The following is a 23,118-nucleotide window of genomic DNA, read 5'->3' on the forward strand; positions in this document are numbered from 1 at the left end:
CCTTGCTGGGCACTGCTGAGGCCACACTTGGAATCCTGGGGGCAGCTCTGGATCCCTCATGGCACGAAAGATGTTGAGGGGCTGGAGCCAGCGGAGGGAATGGAGCTGGGAAGGGGCTGGAGCCCCAGGAGCAGCTGAAGGAGCTGGGAAAGGGGCTCAGCCTGGAGCAAAGGAGGCTCAGGGGGGACCTTGTGGCTCTGCACAACTCCCTGACAGGAGGGGGCAGCCAGGGGGGGTCGGGCTCTGCTCGCAGGGAACAGGGACAGGAGGAGAGGGAACGGCCTCAGGCTGGGCCAGGGGAGGCTCAGGTTGGATATTGGGAAAAATTTCTTCCTGGAAAGGGCTGTCAGGCACTGGAATGGGCTGCCCAGGATAATGGTCACCATTCCCAGTGGTTCAAAAAAACCATGGTTCTGGTGCTAAGGAATGTAGTTCAGTGGTGGGCTTGGCAGTGCTGGGCTAATGTCGGCCTCCATAATCATGCGGGGCTTTTCCAACCTAAACAATTCCATGTCTCTGTGTCAAATAGCACCTATTTAATGCACTATTATAAAATCCTCCAGTTAAGTTTTAAGACAACCACAAATATCTGTTTATTCCTAGTCGCTCTTCTGGTTTTGCAGCATTAGCATCAGCATTTGTAAGTGCCACCTCAGAGAGTTCCTGGTGCCTCTTTCAGTTCTTTGTATGAAATTATTCTTGCATGGCATTTCTAATTGGTCCTGTCAGGAAAATGGAAACCTTGCACATATTCAGCAACATGCCTTGGAGAGCAGGTAACCTTGGAGATCCACGGGATGTGCCCCTGGATAATGGAAATGCTGCAGATAGTTCCTGAAATACTACTTTCCTCCTCACGAAAGCTGAATTCTTTCCAGAGGTAATGTTAGCCCTTGGCAAAACAAATTTTGATACAATAATGTTTACAAACAGCTCAGGGTGCCCCAAATCCTTCACATGTGTCAGATGTCCCAGTACAAAACTCCCTGCTTTTCGAGTGTGCACAGAGAGAAATGAAGGAAAAACCTCTGAGTGATGAGGATCCAAGGAAATGAAGCAAAATGGGATCTTTTATTGTTTATATTTGCATATGAAAATTGATTTCTTTTTCTGGAATTGCAGTTTCCCATCTCATTCTGCCCCTTTCAGACTGGCCATGAAACAAAATGTGCTTTTCATAACAGACTGAAGAAGGGTTTTCCTCCTCAGACCCTTTTCAAAGGTTCTGCCAATTTTAGGCTGACTCATCAACCTGTCTTTTTATTTAGCTCAAAAAGCATATTCTTTTACACCTCCAATTTCTTCATGGAAGTGTTTTCATGGAGAACCAATACAGAAACAAGGTCTGTGTTCTTTTCAGTTCCAAATTCCAAACAGCAACATGCCTAAATAATACTAATAATGATACTACTACTACTACTACTACTACTACTACTACTTACTATTACTACTACTAATCCAGATGCTGAATTCTATCTTTATTTTATAATAATAAAAGAGGAGTATATTATATTCCTATCTTTTCCACCTAGACAAATACCATTCTAGTAGAAAATCCATTTCCAGCAGTCATGAAATTTAGGGAAGCCTTTACCCTACAAAGCAGTGTCTAGCACAGTAGTGTAAAATAGAATTAATTAACAAAATTAAGCCTTTCTGGCACTCAACATTATGTTGCCAGCCTTGGCAACACTGCTTAAAAATTTGTTATTTGTTTTTCTCTTTGACAGTGTGAAATATTGGCTAGAAGGGCATTTCCAGGCTTTGCCAGGAGCTGCACCCCAGGACAAGCTGCATTCCTAAATTCCGCAGCAGGGCTGTCCTTTGGCAGCACTCCCTTCCTGACTCACAGTGCTGAGTCTCAGCAGCACCAGGGCCAGGGCATGGAGTCCTGTGAAAACATGCATTTATTTTATGAAATGCAGTATTTTAGGCAATTTGTTTTAATTTATGTACTTTTACATATTACACATATTTTAATTCATGGAATTTTGTATATGTTTCAACTAGTAAGACTTTCACCATGCAAATTCACTTTGTGTCTTGATGGCTGCCAGTGTGTGAATGAAAGGGAATTATGCTTATTAAAAAAGATACTTTTTATGAAACTGTTTTAAATGTTAGTGAATTACAGAATCCCAGAATGGTTTGAGTTTGAAGGGACCTTAAAGCCCATCCAGTGCCACCCCCTGCCATGGGCAGGGACACCTTCCACTAGCCCAGGCTGCTCCAAGCCCTGTCCAACCTGGCCTTGAATATTTAATAAATCACCACAGGTATAGCAAACTCAATGATTTGCTTGACCTCCAAATAAACATGAATAAACTGGGGCAAAGAAAGATGTTCAGTACAGCATTGTTACAACATTTTATCAGACCGCACTTCACACAGACATTAACAAAACCATGAAATGAGAGGGTTTTTCATAAAGCTACACAATGCTGGTTCCTGCTTACGTACAATAAGATTCTCTTCAAAATTCCTCTAAGCCCCAGAATGAGTTATCTCAAAACTACAAATGTTATCCAAATATTACATCCTTTTAGGCCAAAGAGACCATTAAAGGTAAAAACAAATGTGCGTTATCTTTATCCCCTTAGTCTCAGTTACTACAATGGAATTCAACTTTTTTCTTGTGCATGATTTGTCTCCACAGGAAGAAATAACAAAATATCAAAAAAGTGGGGAAAAGACAGAGTTTCTTCTTACTGAAATTTTTGTTTGAGGGGTCTGACTAATGCCAGGGAAAAATATGTCTCTGTCCTCAAGCTCTTTACTCAAAGAAAATGGAGTAACTCCCAGTGGCTGTGGTGGTTCTGTTCTTTTCCAAGGATTCTGTGCTTTCCAAGCCTCTCTTCTTTCCAGGATTTTTGAACACAATGCTTGATTTTGGAGGTTTTTTTTATAGGGAAAAAAAGAACACCTTTTTCAAGTATTGAGCAAAAATAGTTGTAGAGAAGGGAAGATGGCAGAATTTTGACAATTTAACATCTTAATGCAGCTTAGTGCTGCCAACATCCATCGTAACCAGGATACTTCTTGTCATCTCGAAAAAAGGGAACAAAGAATCCATGAAATTAGAAAACAGCATTAAACAGGGCAACAAACCTGGAAGGGCCCGGAACCTAAATCCTCTGAGGAGTGGCTGGGAGTACTAAGGGAGTTCAGCCTGGAGAAAAGGAGGCTCGGGGGAGTCTTGGATCCCACTCCACAGCTCCCTGACAGGGGATGCAGCCAGGTGGGAATCGGGCTCTGTTCCCAGGGAGCAAGAGACAGGATAAGGAGAAACGGCCACAGATTGCACCGGGGGAGGTTCAGGTCGAAGACTGGGGGAAAAAATTTCTTCATGGAAAGGCTGTCAGGCATTGGAAAGAGCTGCCCAGGGAGGTGGTGGAATCTCCATCCTTGGAAGTGTTCAAAAAATGAGCAGATGTAGCACAGGGAAATTCAGTTAAAGGCTGGATTTGATGACCTTGGAGATCTCTCCAACCTTAATGATTCTGTAAGGAAACAACTGGGAAAGCACAATGTGAGGGGACAGAACAGGTCAAGCCATCATCTTTGTGCACTCAGGGAGTTAAAGCATTTGGATAAATTAAGAACAAACAATACAGTGGAATATGACCCACACTGCTAGGGGAATGATCTCAATTAATTTTGTTGCTGATCCCTTGATGGTATCAGGTTCATCTTTGCCACCCTTGCACCAGGTTTGAGGTTGAAAGGGGATTTTCAGGCCAGATCTCAGTTAGTTTTCCTCGGTAAGGCAAGGTGGTGGATGACAGCATGCTTGGGGACTGAAATGCACTTTTCAGCTACTATAGATTAACAGCATGTTTACTCATCAGGCTCTTTCTGGGTGAGTTCCAAAGCTACCAGAAATGGACTTTTGTAATAATTTTCTTAAACATATTTAATTAAGGAAATAGCAGATGTTTAAAACTGAAGCTGCCGCAACCCTTAAACTCCTCGCTTTGGCTAAAACCATTCAAGCCACTCTCAACAAATACCTCATCAATCTTAAAAACCCTGTGGGCAGGTCAATTCTGTTGGCTGCATGAATTTTCTCCTGTGTTCTCCTGGTTTTTAGCAGATTTAATTAGCCTGGTTATTTTTCGATGGTTCTCCAATCCTTATTTTTCAAGCAGTGACTGTTTAGTGGTGTGAGCAGCTCCTTGCTCATGCTCTAAAGCTCTGTTTCTGAAATAGCTGGGTTAAATGTCTTCCTAAAAGGCACTTAAATAATTGCCTTTAATTTTCCAAAGAAAAATTATTGGGAAATAAATCTTGTGATGTTTTTGGTAACCCTAGGCAATCGTGTATTGCAAATGTGTCTGGCTGAAGCGAAGGATCCCCAAAAGTGAACTTTGAGTCACACCATGTCATTCAGTTCTCTCAAATCTGTCTGGTCTTTTCAGGGTGTAGTGGTTTGGTCCAAAATACTCATTACTGTTTATCTGCTGTGAGATAAGAATTAGGAGAAATGCAAAACAGGCACTAAACTTGAAAGAATATAAAGAAGTTTATTAACAGACCTAAAAGAAGGAAAAAAAAATCATACCACCTTCAGAACTCTCCTCCTCCTCCCACCTTCCTCCCTTCTCCCACTGACAATGTTCAAAGACAACCCTTAAGATGTTCAGTCTGTTTACCACTTCCATAATAACCTTGTTCAGTCCATTTAGAAAGAGAAGTCTCTTCTTGCTCATGCTATGAAAACATTATCACAACGAGACAGCCGCCCACTTCCAAATATCGTTCAGTCCATTTAGGAAGAGGAGTCTCTCTGCCTGCGTGTGAGTCCTTTCCCCCGACTTGCAGCTTTTCCCGCAACTGCCTTCGAGGGTCCACTCTTGAAGTTTTTTGGGGTACAATTTTAAGGTTGAGCCGTTCAGAAACAAAAACAGAGGCCCTTCTCCTTCCCTGGGAGCACAGGGTCTTCATCATCTTCATCTTTAGGACTATCTCTGGGAGCATCTCTACGGACTGAGGTTTTCTCCTTTCCCGTTCGGAGCAAAAGTCCTCATCTGGTTCATCTCTACGGACTGAGGTTTTCTCCTTTCCCGTTTGGAGCAAAAGTCCTCATCTGGTTCATCTCTCCCTGTCCAAACTTCTCATGAAATTACAGCTGCGTCAGCATCTGCCTATCTCAGCGCAGGTGCTTTTGCTCACGAGTTGAACACTCCACCCCCCATATCTTCATGAAATTACAACAGGATACTCTGATATATCATAGCTTCACAACAGAATTTCAGCTTTAAGCATCTCCTCTCTCTCTTCCCTCAGGTTTTCAGCTCTTCACAGCAATAAAAGGGTTAATCTCACCTCGGCCTTGCAGCTTTGCAGCTGGAATGTTGAATTTTTCTTATCGCAGTGGAGAGGGGGGGAGAGCCGAGCCGCTCCGGCTGCCCACGGCAAGGCAGTGGGGGGGGTTCCATGGCTGGAACAGGTCCATGGCTTCAGGATGGCCGTGGCCCGGCCCGGCCTGGCCCCCACACGGGGCCCGCAGCCACCTGTGCCAGCGCCGGAAACGAGAGAGAGCCTGGAGGGGGAGTTTGCCTATTCTTAAATGTGGATCACAGAGGTGATCACAACTTTAAGTGGCTTAGAGAATTGTCCATATTCAAACTGGCCAGCTGATAGGTTCTATCAGTTCCCAGAGGAAACTGTAAGCACCCCTTAGCAAGGACGTCCCTTCCGGGACTATGCTTGCTAACCTATGACACAGGGTAACCCCAAGATCCCCTCAAAACCCTTCTGAACCTTCAGGTTTAGCTCAGTAGACTGTAAATACGTCATTTGCAAGATGATTATTATGAAAACTCTTCGGAAGGACCTGAGAAAGAGGAATGTGATTGTTACTGCTTGAAACCTGCTTTTGGTTTGCAAGGCTGGAAGAACCTGTCTCTGAAATGGGGATTTTTTCAGTATTTCAGGATTCTGCTGAAGAGAAAAAGTAAAAGCATAATTTTAAGCCCAAAATACTTAGTCACAACAGGCCCTTAAAAAGACCAAATTCTAAAACTCCTGTAGTTTGGAATTGTACTACTTTACTCAGAGGAACTGTATCAACTGATACCAACAGTGTTACTGCACCACTCCATTACAGCAGGTAGGACTATCCAAGGAATTCATTTACCTGATTGCTTTTTCCTCATCTAAAAGCAACTTCTGAGTTCTGACTAAACTTTAGATGTTGTATTTTCTACTGTAAAAAAAAAAAAATCATAGGAAATAGGACATCCTTTTTTTTATCCATTTTTATAATACCACAATTCAGGAATAGCACAAGAGTGACAGGACAAGGGGGTAATGGCTTCCCACTGCCAGAGGGCAGGGATGGATGGGATATTGGGAAGGAATTTTTCCCTGGGAGGGTGGGGAGGCCCTGGCACAGGGTGCCCAGAGAAGCTGTGGCTGCCCCTGGATCCCTGGCAGTGTCCAAGGCCAGGTTGGACAGGGCTTGGAGCAGCCTGGGCTAGTGGAAGGTGTCCCTGCCCATGGCAGGGGGTGGCACTGGATGGGCTTTGAGGTCCCTTCCAAACCAAACCATTCTGGGATTCCATGATTCTGTATTGCTAAAATAGGTGATGATCAGGCAAAAGATCCCCAAACTGAAGGAATTAATTAGGAATTGGGAGGTATTTTGGTATTTTAAATGGACTCAGTCCAGAGTGTGAGGTAAAATGTTCCACCAAGCTCCCTGTCACTCGAAGCTGAATATAGGCAAGAGATTTCAAAGGAGTTGTGGTCAAGCTCTTTAATTAAGCTCCTTAATGCCAGGAATGTCTCTGCTTTCCATGTGTTGATTGCGGAGGGGCTGTGCAGACTCAGAGCCCTCGCTGCTAGAAAATGAGTACACGGGGTGAGCTCAGTTTATAAACCAGAAACTTAATAGAGCAGCGAGGATTGCACGATTAGCACCAGCCCTGTTTGGAACCATCTGGCTGAAATCAGCTTCTCCTCAGGTGTGGTGTCCTGCAGCTGCTGACAGGGCAGGTACCAACACTACTCATGTACCCTGACAGGCTCTCCCTGTTCCCAAAGGCAAGGGGTCTTCCTGGATTTGCATTTCTTCATCCTCTTAAAAAGGGGAAAAGCCCCCCCCAGCTCCAAGCCATGGTTGTTTGTGAGTGCTTGGAATAGTTCAGGGCTGAGTTGTGTTTGATAATTAATTAGATGAGCAATGCTGTGGTCACCTGTAAGGTGAATTGTGAAATCAGCAGTGCTCCCCTCAGCACCACTTGTCATTCTACCAGGATAAAGCAGGTCCTAAACTTCACATGCACCGAGGCCCAAATGTCCTCCTTTCTGCATGTTCCCCAGCTTTAATGAATTTCATTATTCTTTTTTAATTTCCATGCTCTTGCAGAATAAAGGTCCCCAAATCATTAACTAATTTGATATGTCTCGAGTACCAATTCAATTCTCGGGTCCCTTGAGAACCTGAGCCATCTTGTTCAAACACCTCCTAACTTAGTTTCATAATTAGATACACCTTGATTGATGGGGTTTTGTATAGCACTTGCAGAGAGAAGGAAATCAACCTAATTGTTATCACAATTTAGCAGGTTTTAAGATTAAAAGTCTTAACCAAATCAGTGATTTCCAAGAGGAAACAAAGCCCTGCTCTGTTGTAGCACAAGCTAAGGAAGGTCCTTCAATAACGAATTATTTGGGGAGGAAGAAATTGATATGGCAATTATTAAGACAGTTATTTCCATGTTAACCTGCACTTTGGGTATGTATTTATAGGAAAAGAGGAACATCTAGTTTTTCCTGTTCCTAATAGCAAAGTCATTCCAAACAGGAAGTTCATGGTGAAAGAAGTGTTGGAAATAAATTGTTAGGTAGAACTGGAGCAAAAGGAATAAAGTGTTGTTTTGTTTTGTTTTTCTTTTTAATGAAACCCTTTCCCTTTAGACAACCTTACAGAAAAGCCTTTTTTGATTAAAAAGGAGGTAATTTTGAAAGCCATGTTGAATCCGAGACATTCCTGCCTTCTCCCATGCCTGAAGAGTCCCAGTACAGCCAGGCATTGTGGCAGGAGTGACTTCAGGTCTCTTCAAAGGTTGGACTTGATGATCCTGGACACCTTTTCCAAACTTTTAGTATTTTATTATTTCCAATATTTTATTATAGCTGAGGTGTGAGTGACAATGTGCTAAAAATTATGGGCTAAAGCCTGAGACAACACAGGCAGGAGTTTTTCTCATCAGTATAATCAAGCCCATCTCAAAATCTCCCTTCTCATCAAACAAACTCCTCTTGCAGAGATAGAAATGCGAAATTGTTGGTCACTCTAGAATATGAGTTACTTGAGGACAGAAACAATGACATGGAAACCCTGTTCTGGGGGCAGAATCGGTGGTCTGGGGTGGACAAACTTCAAATAATTCCCTTCTTGTTTATGCAGCTGAATAAGACATTCAGAGGAAGGTCTTGGAATATATTTAAAGAAAACTGGAGCAGGTTTTCTGCTTCTAATATTATTTATCCATTAGCCCAGTGTGCAGCAGTGAGCAAAGAGCCAGAATTATGGATATGGATGGGCAGAGGTATTCAAATTCCCAAGTATTTGAAATGGGTAGGATCAAATCATAATTTTCTCAAAGTTTTGAGTGTTTTGGGAATAAATCTGGTGTTAAATCAGCTGGAAAAAATCACAAGACATATATTTCTTTATATTATCATCCGTAAGAGATGCTTAATGTCTGGGAATTACCCAGGGCACTAAAGGTATCGGTGGTTACAGATTTACATTTTATGGGCAGTACTAAGGAAAGTTAATTATGGGGCCTAGGGAGTTATCAAAAGAGAAACTTTCTTCTATCACTTTGGAAACTGGGGGATACTGTGAGGAGCCAATTTAGTTTTGATTTGTCTCAACACTGATTGTCAGAGGCATGTGGAGGAGGGGTTGCACACCTGCCACTTGCAGGAGTCGACTAGGAGATGGGAGATAGCCTTGTCTCTGAGGGGACTTACTTGGCAACCATTTCAAGTCTTGCATGGGACAGGCAGTCAGCAGGAGACCACCAAGGACACTGCACCCTCCAGAGAGGTTTCTCCAATCAGATGGTGAAAGGTCTCCAGCAATGCACTGCAGTGGAAGGCTGGACTGGGCCAATGGTCTCCTGCCAGCAGGTGGACTTTTGGGGAGCCGGGGGCATAAAAGTAACTGTGTCACAAGTCCTGGGGGCTTGGTGACTGGGGTTTGTTAGTGTCTTGTCTTTTGGGCTTCTTGAGTCTGGGGGCCTTTTGGGTCTTGTGTTTTTGCTTTGGCTCCAGCCTGCCGAGGTCTTCCTCTTGCCCTGGTCCTAGCCTGATTTTGCCCTTTTTGCCCTGGCTCCAGCCTGCCTTTTGGCTCTCCTGCTCTCGCTGGCTCTTGCTCACCCTTGCATCTGCCCTGCCTCCCTGTGTCCCTGACCTGTGCCCTGCTGCTTCAGCCCTGCATTCCTGCCTCAGCCACCTGCATCCCAACCCTGCCCACCTCCGATCCAGTCCAGCGCCGCGATCCCTGCTGTGACCCTGTCCATGCTCCTGGACCTCCTGCCTGATGTCCACTCACTCCCTGCGTGTCTGGCCCCCCGCCGCCCCTCTCCAAGAGCTGTGCAGGCTCCTCGGCAGGCAGCGGGCACACACCCGCGCTGCGTGGACACCGACGGCGCTCCCCATGCTGCGGGTGGTAATGCCTGCTTTTCCTCTCTCTATCTCCCCTCTCTCTCTCTCCCCCCATCCTTTCCCGTTTTCCTTCCTCCTTTTCTGTCTTTTCTAGTCCTCTTTAGTAGGGCAACTCCTTTTTTTGGTTGTTTTTCGTTAGCAATAAACAGTTCTCAGATACAAGGTTGTCTCGTTTGACTTAATTTCATTATAGACCATCTATTTTTAAAAGAACTCCTCACAGTTCCCCACAGTGGAATGCGACAGATACTTAACTTTGAGATTAGCAGTGATTAACTGTAGCCTATGTGTCTGGATGGAGTTGTGGTTATGATGGAGATCCCACCATCGGAGTAGGAATCTTTGGGAATTCCAGCTTTCGTTTGATGGTTATATGGTGGCAACCTTGGAGGAATCTGACTTTACTTAATTTTGGGCACTTCTAGTAGCCCTGTTACTTCAGTCGTATCTAGGTGATCTTTGGGTTTGCCCAGTTTAGTTTTTGAGGTGTTTTAAGCTGATTTTATTAAACTCTTCAAGAAGTCAGTTTGAGTTTGGAGGAAGTTCAGAACAAGACTCAGTGTACAGTTTTTATAGACAAAATCTGTGGCCAGCGCATTGTGTGCTCTGGGATTTGGCACTAAGGGTGGGGAAAAGGATGAGAAATGGAGAGAATTTTGATATTTTGGATGAAAACAGGCCTCGGTTCTGTAACCTCCAGTTTAATGAATGGGCATTTCCAGCCGGGCTCTTACCAGTAGAAATTAAGCAGGTTGTTTACATGCAAATTCCTGTCTGCTTTGGTGAGTAACTCTTGTCTCAGATGAATGCTCATAATCTACTGATTGACAAAGGTAATAAATCTGATAAGGGTTGTCATCAGCTCAGAGAGGAAGGTAAAGGAAATCTAGAGGGGAAATCTCTAAACCAAAGCAGAGGAACTTTTGTCACTGCATTAATTTGCTTATTAATTGGCACAGAATGCACACTGCTGAGAAGAAAAGGCTGGCAGAAAAAGGAGCAGGGAAACTGAAACAAGAGCTTCAAATTGTGTAAAACGGAACCAAGGGGACCATTCTGATGCTATGTCAAAGGATGCTGAGTGATGTTCATCTGTCACACCACAGTCATCATAAACTCACTATTAGGCATGACGGAGAGCCTGTATAAAAGCCCTGTTGTGGCAAAGAAAATAAAACACTACAAAGTAAACAAATGAAACTTCTACTCTGTGGTCCAAATGCACATGAACCTGGTTTGTCTTTGCTTGCCTCTTGACCTACATATTTAATTTTTCTCTCAGAACAATGCTCACGTGAGTCCTTCACAGCCTCACACACGTATATTATAGTTAAGGGTTAGGAATGCCACAGAGAGCCAGTTGCATCCTATTCCTATCAAACTCAGCTCCAGCATGGAAAAAATTAATTCCTATTAATATAATTCAGCCAGTTTTTATTAACGAGGTCTATTGAGGGAGGAGGTCCAAGCCATTGGACTGTGACTCAGATAATTTCCTAGTTCCTTCTGTGACCTTGAGCAAGTTGCTCAGTATCTGTGGCTGGAATTTTTTGGGACTCCAGAAGATTTTAGAAGGACAGCAAAGCTGATTGATTGTTCTGGTTCATTGGCTAAAGTGAAAAATAATGCAATAGTGAGGTAAGAACTGTTGGTAAAACAGGAAAAACAAACAAACAAAAAGCTGGAGAAGAAATAGGTTCAGCTCAACAACTGAATTTTGCTCTTAAAATTCCTGTCTGCTTTATCCCTTTTTATTACATCTGGGAAATTTCTGAAACAAATATTTAACTTGTATAAAAACTAAAATATAACAAGAGTGTTTTCTTTACTCGTGCTTCCTAGAACAGGCAATTTGACTTGAATAATCTAATTAAATATAACTTCAAATTTGACTGCTTCCTGAAGTACTATTTTTTAATAAGAATCACAGTTTCAATGCCATGCTTTATTATATAGAGTATTTCATTACACTTTTCATTATGTCAAGCTGGTAAGTTTTTAGAGACAGTGATTGTGCCAGTATGAAAAGCTCCTGCATTTCCACAGCAAGTGCTGTATTTCCTGAGCCTTCAAGGCTTTTTGATAATAAAAATAAATGTATGGAACTATTTTGTCTTATGCTCACCCTAAACTTAGGTTTAAGGAGGTGAAAGGGAAGGGATTGACTGCTGGATAAGCTTGTAGCCATACAAAGAAAAATGGTGAACAGAAAGAATTATTTCTATGATCTCATAATAAGTTCAATAAGACATTGGAACACTTGGTTTCTTATTGTGACATACATAGGAACAGCTGGACCAAGAAGGACTTATCTTGATGTTCAAAGGCCCTTATCTGGCATAAAACTTCCTCAACTGGTTCACAAACCTGTCAATCAGCCCTGAACTGGTGAGAAAGTTGGACAAGATGATCACTGCACATTCCTTCCTTCCAACGGAATGATTCTATTCTATTTTTCCATACTCTCTATAAATTATACATAAATCTGCTTGTGTTTTGACAAAAACACAGAGATATGATGGAAAAAGTGAGGGATGTTCTGCTGAGGTGCAGGTGGAATTAGTTAAACTTTGTGTCAGCTCCATGCAGATGAAGATCTACTGAATGCCATGATCTTCAAAGGCATGGTCAAGGTGTGTAAGATCAATTCAGGCATGATTACACCTTACTTATAATTTTCTGGGCCTACAAAAATTAATCTAATCCAGAACCTCATCGTCTTTCTTCTCCTTTTTGTGTAAAAACTCTGGGAGAAGTATGGAGAGAAACCTCTGAAGAACACAGAGCTGACAGAAGAACACGCAAGGTTTTTAAGGAGGCTTCCTGTTGGGAAAATTATTACTTATTAGATGTTTTTAGTGAGACAGAAGAAGCTCTTTTGGATGCCTGTTTTTCAGGTTTCAACAGTTTTCAGGCACTGTTGATTAATAAATATTAGTCAATGTGAGGCTGTTTTGTTGGTCTTGTGTGCACACCCTCGGGAAAAACACCTGCTGATGTGAAGCCAAAATCCAGACTGAGCCCTTCTGCTATTGAATAGTTTGCTTAGCATTTTAAAATATTCAGCATTTGTCTGTCAAATGAATTTATGGGAAACACTGACATTGGTCACTTTAGGCCATGAAAACCCAGCCCCACTTTTTAACAGGAGGGTCTAACACCCCCCTTCTGGGAGTGTGTGGAGATTCCTCCCTGGAGTGGGGACATCCTCGAGGTCACTCCTTGAGGCTGAGGAAAGAGATTTGATTATTGGGATGGGTGAGTGACATCAATCCCTACTTAGTAACTGTTTTTCTAGCTTTAATGTCATTGTTTCGATGAATAGTGCACTGTACTCATAGTTAGAGCTGTCTCCACTTTGTAGTAAATAATTCTGATTAAGATATTTATTATCATCATCAATTTAAATAAATAATTTTATTATTCATATAACTGTGTTTGGGTTGCCATCCTCACACAAAGGCTCAGTTACACCTGTACAATCCTTGCGGCAAACCAAGCCTGGGACTGGGATTGAATCCAGCCACATCTAGAGTCCCCTCTGAGAAGGACTTAAGAAAGCCAGGGGTTCCTTGCTGCACCTTGTGACTCAGCAGGAGGATCACCCTAAAAAACCTTGTCCAAAGCTTACATTCTGCCCAGTATTCCCAGATTGAATTGAAAGTGCCCTCAGTGCACAGGACTAGAGAGGCAGTGTGCAAGCAATAAGGAAAAGCTTTCCACCATGGCCACTGAAATGATTTTGTGCTGGTTTCCTAAGGACAGTGACTTAGGATTTGCTAATGGAAAAGCACACGTGAAACAGATGGAAAGAAATAGTTAGGCAGCACGTACAGTGAATAAATCAGCTAGTGTTTGCAGCAAGGGTGAAATATGGGACATGTCTGTGGTTTGGAAAGTACCATAAAATTCCCTAGCGAAAATGTAGATCGGACTTGGCTTTAACCTCTCCTCAAATACAGCTACAGTTCACTGACAGGTCACGTCAAAGGTCCCCTCTAACACCCCAACATGTCTGGCTGTTGTCAGACAGACTGTAAATTGGATTGCTCCAATTATCTGGGCTCTGGGAAGAATAACAGTGCAGTAAATAAAGGTCTCTGGAGGCTTGTCGCAGGCTTGTAACAGCTTAGTGAGTGCCAGTGTCATCCCTACGGATCTGCCAGGATTGGAACACTTTAACATCTATGGACATTTAACTGCGGCTCTCCCAGGAGAGGCTGTTGTTGCAGATCCTACCCTGCCAGTGTCTCCCAGGAATTTAGGGAAGTGGTGATGTGAATTGGCTGAGAATGTAATTTTCCCCTCTTCTTCTCATCACACAGAAAACACACGGCAGTGCCCGGCCCAGGCAGTGTGAAGCATTAACACAGGCACTGCAAAGACCATCTGCAACAACTTAGAGCCACTTGGGAGCACAATGCAGAGACTCTAAGGGATAAATTTTCACAGCTTTCTTCTTAGATTATTGTATCTGACAACCACCAAGCTTTGTTTGGGGTTTGCAGTTGGTGGGGGTCAACATTTCCTGTGCAGGGATTCTTAAAAAATACCAAAACCCCAAATAACCTATGGACCTACTGAAAACTGAGATGTGGGTGGAAGTTATTTGGGACACTATTTATTTTCTAGCTCTCTAGCACTGAAGAATCATGGAATCACAGAATATCCTGAGTTGGAAGGGAAGCACCTGGATCATTCAGTCCAACCTCTGGCCCTGCACAGACACCCCAACAATCCCACCCTGTGCATCCCTGGCAGCGGTGTCCAAACACTCCTGGAGCTCTGGCAGCCTCGGGGCCGTGCCCATTCCCTGGGGAGCCTGGGCAGTGCCCAGCACCCTCTGGGGGAAGAACCTTTTCCTGAGATCCAGCCTGACCCTCCCTGGCACAGCTCCAGCCATTCCCTTGTGTCCCTTGCAGCCCTCCATGAGCCTCCCCGCAGTCTCCTCCTCTCCAGGCTGAACAAGCCTTGTGCCCTCAGCCACTCCTCATACAAATTCCCCTCCAGATCTATATCAATGAGTTGTGCTGTGTATCCTCTGAAGCACTGTTATGTTACCTAGAGGAAGCAGAAGTTCTAAATACATCCTTGGACACTAATTACAAGGAGAAGAGCAGAAATTTTGCCTTGATAATGTTCTCGGTAATTATCCTTTATGACATTATAAATCTGATTTTTTTCCCAACTTTTATATCTGCTCATGTTCCTCTGTGAAATGGTGGAGTTTATTTAAAATTAGCAGCAGTTTTATTAATGACACTCAACATTTCCAGTAATGGTTGTATAATGTAAATCCTGTAAAGTGCTTAATAGGACACAGCTTCTTGTTTGGATGCATGTGGTGATAAATTAGAAAGAAACTAATAAAACATGGAGCAGAAGGAGAGAAAGCTGGGGAAGTTTCAGGGCAGTGAACAGAGAGATGTGGCCAATAATGATGTATCTCACAGGTCATCACAGGACAGTGAATAAATAACCTTCGGGTTTTTACAGGATTTTTCCTAAACTCTTTAGTTTTGTTAACTTTTTTTTCCACCAGCAGTTCTTGGGTTTGTGTCTGCATGGATTAGGGAGGAGAGTACTTATAGACCATGCCCTGAAATTGTTCAAAGCCAGGTTGGACAGGGCTTGGAGAAATCTGGAGTAGTGGAAGGTGACCCTGCCCATGAAGTGGAACTGGATGGGCTTTATTCTCCAGAGCAGATTGCCCCAAGCCCACTCCAAGCTGGCCTCGGTCACCTCTTCCAGGGGTAGCATAAGATGTGGGCACATCCAGGATTTCGGGATATGCAGTGATTCACCTGGAGCTGCTTTGCCAACATGTACTTTGGGTAGTAGATGATTAAGAGACTCTTTGAAAGGCATGAAGGAAACCTGAAGTTCTATCTAGAGAGGGTACTGTCAGTGTTAAGACATTAACTACATATTGCTTGGCCAACTATTACATTTCCATCAACACTTGGATTATTTAACAGAAAGTTCTGTTCTTTGATGAAACACAGGTTTCACGTTTGCCATACCTTTGTCTCTCAGAAGAATTCTGTTTGTGTCAGTGAAATATGACATCTTTGCTTCGACATGGAAGGAGTTTGTTTTAAGAACTGGCTAACTGGTAGTGAGGTCCCTGAACATCCAGAAATTCTTCACTGTAGCAAAAATGAGAGTGGGGTAGTTAAAAACTCAGTTTAAAGTCTTCTGGTAAATGAGAGTTCACTCTGAAAGCTGCAAAACAAAGTAAGCCCAAGTCCATTAGGGTGCCACAGATACATTGCTGTTTCTATTGCTGTGTGATTTTAGCTGTCAGCAAAAGTATAAATACTTTTGGGAGACCCAAATCCTACTTCCAGTGCTAATATAAATCTATGATTTGTGTTATTAGCCAGCTTCTTGCTGACCCATAAACTGTGTGGACTGTTTTTTAGTGACAGGAGAGTGCAGGGTATGGGGGGGAAAATCAGCAATTTTAAATATATTAAATGGAAGTGATTGATCTCTTCTAGAAACATAAAATAATAATGTTTGAAGTGACAGGCAAATCTCTGGGAAGCTCTGAATAATAGTATATACTAATGTTTAAATATATGATGACAATCCCTCTTTAAAAATCAAACTGCAGCTCTAAATCATGCTCTGATAGCTCTTATTATCTGAATTACACTGAATTATGAATTGCCATTGCCTAGGATGTGGATGTAGATATATATGGGGTTTAATTCTCTCATTTTTTTAGCATTGGTCAGCATTTGGAGATATTTTCCTACATTGAGAGAAGTGTTTTCCACTGTCTGGCAGAACCACCTCTCCCTGTTTTCTGTAGGTCAATGCACATCCAGAGCACATATTTATGTCCTGAAATGTATGCATTGTCCTAAAACTTGACTGACTGGAATTTTCAAACTTGCCTTAAGGATATGGATGCCCAGCTCTCATTAATTTTAATTCAATTAATTAATTTGGTTACTCATTTCCCATTTTAATTTTAATGGCAATTGGGCATCTAAATCCCATAGGCAGGTTTAAAAATATCAGTCAGAAGATAATGAATATCCAAAGGAACGGAATTCCAGAGCAAGTTGGAACTTCTCTGCTGTGAAAGTTCTGCTGAAAAGCCACTTCGTTGCTTTGTGTGGTCAGGAGTCACAGCTGAGGTTCTTCCAGAAAAAAACCACGACTCTGACAGTTCTTCAGAAAGTCAACCTTCCTGTCTGAGAAAAATACTAAGAAAATGTGGGGATTTTAAAGCACCTTTCGTGTTAGTCAACTTTTATGTCTTGGAAATTTCAAATAATGGAATAAAGAGTCTGTTTCTTCCAGCTGTTGTATCTGGTATCTTTCATAAAACACGTATTCAGAACTTACTGTCAAATCTAAAGCTGCTGACCAAATCAACAGGAGCTATTATTGGTCTTAACATGAATGGCTTTTCTCTATTTTTAAGGTTTCTGGGAAGCAATATTCCTTTTTCCTTTTAATTACCAGATTGCATCCTCTTTTGTATACAACAGAACTATACTGGAGAAATTAAATTTCTCAATTAGCAATGGAAAAGGAAGAGCAGTTTAAATGGCAAAATAAGCAAGTCAAACCTCCCTTAATTAATTTTATCATTAATTTTGTTTCAAGAAAAAAATGCAGTTTAGCTTCACCGGGGAAAATGTCGCTTAATCATGCTACATTTAATTGGAACAAATAATTAGAGTGAAATATTAATCATTATGCACTGAAGGCCCATTTGAAATGTAATCAGTGTGAATGGAAGCCAGCCTGCTTCCTGCATTAATTTGAGCCGAAACCTGGATCAGGTGTGCTTCTCAGGAATCTCTGTCCAATGCTTGTAGCCATTGTAAAGCTGGAAATAGCTGAGTATAAAATTCCATATAACTAAGCCACTGGGTATGAAAATTCCCACTGTGAGAGCCTGTAAACATCCTGGAAGAAACACTAGGATGGAGTTTTCAAAGCCCTGGCTATGTGCTGTCAGTATCCATTGTCATGGTAATCCCATGGGGAATTTTGCCATTAAATTCCATGGAAGTGGAGTTTCTCAGTGCCATGAGCTTGTAAAGAACTGCTTTCAAGAACTGGGGGGAAAAAAGGTAAACACTGTGATTGCATCCATCAGCTTCCATTGCATCAATCAGCTTCCATTTAAACGCCCTCTGTTGTTAAATTGAAATGAAGATGGATTTGTTGTTCTGGATGGTTTAGACATCTATTAATTATACATGCACATAATATTTAATTATCGTAAGTGTGGCAATTTTCTTGAATTAGAGATGGATTATTCCATTCAGATCCCAGCAATTGGACTTTATGATGTTTGTCAGTTCATAATTAGCTCAGAATCGCTAGCTATGATGTGGGTATTAGGAAGTTTGGAAATCCTTGGAAATCCTACAACTTGGGGAGCCTCTTGTGGCACAGATGGCCTCCTGGATGCCCACGGGAAGTCTGATTCCATGAAGTTCATTTATAACTTCTTCCATGCTCCTGATTGCCTCACCTTGAGCTGTGCCAGAGAGGGTCAGGATGGATCTCAGGGAAAGGTTCTTCCCCCAGAGGCTGCTGGGGCACTGCCCAGGCTCCCCAGGGAATGAGCACGGCCCCGAGGCTGCCAGAGCTCCAGGAGCGTTTGGACACCGCTCCCAGGGATGCACAGGCTGGGATTGTTGGGGTGTCTGTGCAGGGCCAGGGATTGGACTGGATGATCCAGGTGCTTCCCTTCCAACTCAGGATATTCTGTGATTCTGTGACCTCTGCACAATAATGGGAGAAGAGGAAGTGAGAAGTAGAAGGAGAAAAGAAGATACACCCAGAGAAGTTGCTGCTGCCCAAGCTGAGCTCTCCAATTTCAGCAAGCAATGAGAGCATTGAGTAATTTCCTCCCCAGAGTAACTATTCAGATGCTGTGCAGTGTTACCCTACTAAGAAAACGCTTTATGTTCCCTAAATTTTCCATGTTGCTCAACACCAAGGGTCAGCTGAATATGTATTACCTGTGCAATCAGAGCGAGCTTTGCTCAACATTTCCTCTCTTGCTGGTTTGGTCTTTCCCTGCTCCTTAGTTTTCCACGTGCCTGCCAGTGTTCTGCTTTCCCCAGGAGGAACTGTGGCTGAGCATTCCTGCTCAGGAACTGGCAGCTTGCAGCCAAGGAGTGAGCAGAAAAATGTGTGGGAGAGGGGGAAGAGAGAGAGGTGGAGAGGGAAAAAGCTCATCTAAGCTCTTTTCTGGGAGTGCTTTGGAGTTCAGCCTTTCTGTCAGGTGCCTTTGACAGGAGTCAGGACTCACTGAATGGATGAAAGGGAAAGAAGAAAAAAGCAAGGCCAAGGCAATTTGAGATAGTATCCGGTGTATCTTGGAGCGAGATAGCATTCAAAGGCCAGGTTTAATTTAAGCAATGGCTCTGTGGAGTGTATTAACCTTTCCACCCTCCCTCCCTCCCCCTATGCTGAGCACTAACTGTCTTTTGTGGCTTTTTTAGAAGTATCTTTCCAGCTCTGCTGCACCATTTTTCATCTCCTCTTTGAAGGAGATATATCCCTGAAATTATCTGTTCAGAATCACGCTAATCCACCTGCTCTGTCCCCCAGTAAGGAAAGTAAATAAGGATTGCAAATGGGGTTACTATGACAAAAGCTGGGAGGTGGGAGGATGGAGAGGCAGGAGTAAAGATGGCAGCAGGATGGATGGAAATGATGGAGTTAGAAGGGCAAAGTGAGTTTGAAGGAACCTGGGGAGATGCAGGTCAGATATTCTGCCAGTGTAAATGTCACAGGTGTGCTGGCTTTGGTAGATCTGTGCCCATTTATTCCACCAAAAAAGTTAGCCATGCTTTCTAGTCCCAGCTAATTATAGCTGGTGCCTCAGGCTCCTATCCATGCACAGGAATGACCTGGGGTTTAAATCCTCTTCTTTTCTTCTCTGATCTCTGACCTGATTTTTGTAAGGCCTCCTGAAATACTTGCTGGCTTATCTACTGAGTTTGGCATCTGTGGCTTGGACAGGACTAAAAAACTACCCCTCTATTCATTATTTGAGTAACTGAGTTCTAGTGAGGATAAATTTGGCTTTAAAATGAATTTTTGTCTTTCTTTTTTTTTTTATTGCTGACATTTTCCACTTACTTTTTAAATTAAGCTCTAAGAAAAGAGAACAAAGAAAACCATCATCTGCTGAAGTTTGATAAAACATTTTTTTCCACTTAAATGGTGTTTTGATGTGTAGAAAGGTTGCCTCTTGTCATGACTGTTCCCCGTGCTGGCACTGTTGAGGCCCCTCGAGTGCTGTGTCCAGTTCTGGGCCCTCATGGCCAGAGAGACCTTGAGGGCTTGGAGAGTGTCTAGGGAAGGGAACAGAGCTGGGGAAGGGGCTCAGCCTGGAGCAAAGGAGGCTCAGGGGAGACCTTGTGGCTCTGCACAACTCCCTGACAGGAGGGGGCAGCCGGGGGGGGGTCGGGCTCTGCTCGCAGGGAACAGGGACAGGAGGAGAGGGAACGGCCTCAGGCTGGGCCAGGGGAGGCTCAGGTTGGACACCAGGAGGAATTTCTCCATGGAAAGGGTGGTCAGGCCTTGGCAGGAGCTGCCTGGGGAGGTGTTGGAGTCCCCATCCCTGGAGGTGTCCAAGGATGTGGCACTCAGTGCTCTGGGCTGATGACAAGGTGGGACTGGGCACAGCTTGGACTCGATGGCCTTTTTTCCAACCTTAATGATTCAGTCATTCTATAACATTGCCCAGAGAAGCTGTGGCTGCCCCTGGATGCCTGGAAGTGTCCAAGGCCAGGCTGGATGGGGCTCGGAGCACCCTGGGATTGTGGAAGATGTCCCTGCCCAGGGCAGGGGGTAGAAGTGGATGGGCTTTAAGTTCCCTTCCAACCCAGACCATTCTCACAGGTGCAGCAGGAGGTACCTCTGTGTGTCACAACAGTTACAAATAATAACTTCAGATGTTTCCCATATTTTAAATAATCCATACTGTATATATAGACTTTCACAGCCATTTCTTTTCAGTAAAGAGTGAAAAAGAAGCTGGAAAATCAACATACCAACAACTGAATCATTATGTCTGAGACTGTAACAAAAGTAGCGTGTTGAAATTAATTCATCCAGATGGCACCAGAATGCACAGGCTGGAATAATTTCTCTAATGCATATTAGGAACCAGTGGAATAGCTTCAAATAGGGGTCTGGATAAAAATGGCTTGATGTATTTTGGAGCAGCTGCAGTTCCTCCTGACTTTGTGTAATGGATAAGTTCTGACACTTCACTTCTGACAAAGTGGTCCATGAGAATTTTTTAACGGGCTCCACCACGGAGCTCTCTCTACAAGACAAATGGGGCTGCAAGAGCTCTCCTGGTCTGCAGACAAGCCACAGATGAAAAACACTGACAGCACTGCCCACAAAAAGAACAAGTTGTGTAATTTACTGTGGGTCACACATTTTGAATGTTGTAAAGTTATATCCAAAGCTGTCACCTTCACAGATTGAGTGACCTCCTGTGATAGTAAAGGTTATGAAATAAAGAAATGTGTCTTGCAACTCATTAATCTTTAGAGAAACAGCCAGAAGGATTTCTGACTGCTGCTTGCAGGTACCAAAAAGTATGAGACCAAACACTGCTGTGAAAGTTTGTGGGGAAAATAAATCAACATTTTGAAACAAAAAGATGTTGTATCTTCTTTCTGGGTTGGAGTGACTTTGATCTTTAACTACTTACAAATGAATCCAAATAGAGTTTGGGGCTTTCTGAAGTTTGCAGAAGTGATTTGCATTTCAAAAGCCCCTGCAGTAAACACCGGTTAGGTCCCAAAAGTCTTCTAAGAAGATGATTAATTTGAGAAATCCTTTGCTAATAATTAGTGGGGTAACTCCTAGGTGAAATCACATACGGTGAAAAAAAATTTGTATGTCGTCATGCTCTGGAGGAAGGACTTAGAAGTCAGTTTCTTTACTAAATCACAATTGTTTGTGCAAGAACATTTACATTGAAGTTCCCAGAAATGTAAAGAAAGAAGAATGAAGAATGTTTACCAGCATTACAAAGATATAGTTTGCTTTTCTGGGAAATCGGTAGAGCCAGCCACAAGAATTGATAAGCAATAGAATGTTTTTTTATACCATCAAATGTTTTTTTTATACCATCAGGATACTATGGATCATGTGAATCATAAAACCATTAAGGCTGGAGAAATCTCCAGGGTCATCAAGTCCAAGTTTTGACCAAGTACCACCATGGCCACTAAACCATATCACCGAATGCCGCTTATCAACACCTCCAGGGGTGGCAACTCCACCACTACCCTGGGCAGCATTTTCCAATGCTTTACCACTCTTACAAGGAAGAAATCGTTCCTAATAAACAACCTGACACTCCCCTAGCACAACTTGGGGCTGCTTCCTCTTGTCCTCTCAGAAATGGGACCAAACACTAACTTCCGCTGTGAGGTCAAAGATTGATCCTAAATTTGCTCTTGCCCATGTTCCATGAGCAAGAGCTTCTGCATTTTCAGTGGGCCCTCTGTGCTGATTTTAGAAGGGAATTCTCTGCTGAGTGTGCAATTATCACATGTAATAGACACCAACAAAATGATGCTCTTGGAATTTTTTTTAACGTTTCCACAATTCTTTATAACTGGCAATTATTTATAAATACATTCTAGGAAGCAAGCGATGCCTTCTAAAACTCTACGGCCGTGCATGATGTGAAAATACACTTTTAAAAAGGTGTGGCACATCCACGGCTTCCATTGGCAGTGGCTGATTTGTCACTGCGAGGAGCTGTGTGACAGCTCTGTCACCGCACTCTTTACACACTCCTGTCCCCGCCGGTTCCAGCTGGTTCCAGCCGGTTTGCAGCTGGTTCTGAGCCCCCTGCCCCGCTGTCCGAGGGGTGCTGGGGAGTGGCCCGGGGGCCAGCAGCGTTCCCGGGTCCTTTGTGACGAGGGGCTGCGTGTGCCCAGAGCCCCTTGTGACGCCGGGGCCGCGCCCTGAGCAGGAGGGTATCAAAGGGGGCAAAGAGCCCCGGGGTGCGCACTCCCAGGAGAGCAGCTCCGGCAGGAGACAGCATCTCCCGGGATACTGCAGCGTCGGAGCGACTCGGACATGTCCACGGACATGGAGAAGAGCACCGACGTCAAACCGAAGAAGATGTGGCTGCGCTGCCTGAGGAGGCACAAGGTGAGGGATGGGGCAGCACTCAGCTGCCTCGGGGCCCGGGCCGGGCTTGCGGGCACGGAGGGAGCTGCTGTGCCAGGGCAGCCCTTTGGATGCCACGCGGCCGCCGGGTGCTCAGCCTCGGCCTCCTCCGTGCAGGGGCGCAGCTGCGAGTCACGGGCAGCCCCGCAGGAAGCTGAGGAGCACCGTGACTCCTGTGCTGCCCCTGGCGCGCAGGCGGCAGCAGCAGAGAGCCGGGCAGCGGCCCCGCACAGCCCC

Source organism: Corvus kubaryi, unplaced genomic scaffold, assembly GCF_017639235.1.
Source record: "Corvus kubaryi isolate FWS band 111438036 unplaced genomic scaffold, C.kubaryi_AGA036_p1.0 37361, whole genome shotgun sequence".
In the NCBI taxonomy this organism is placed as follows: Eukaryota; Metazoa; Chordata; class Aves; order Passeriformes; family Corvidae; genus Corvus; species Corvus kubaryi.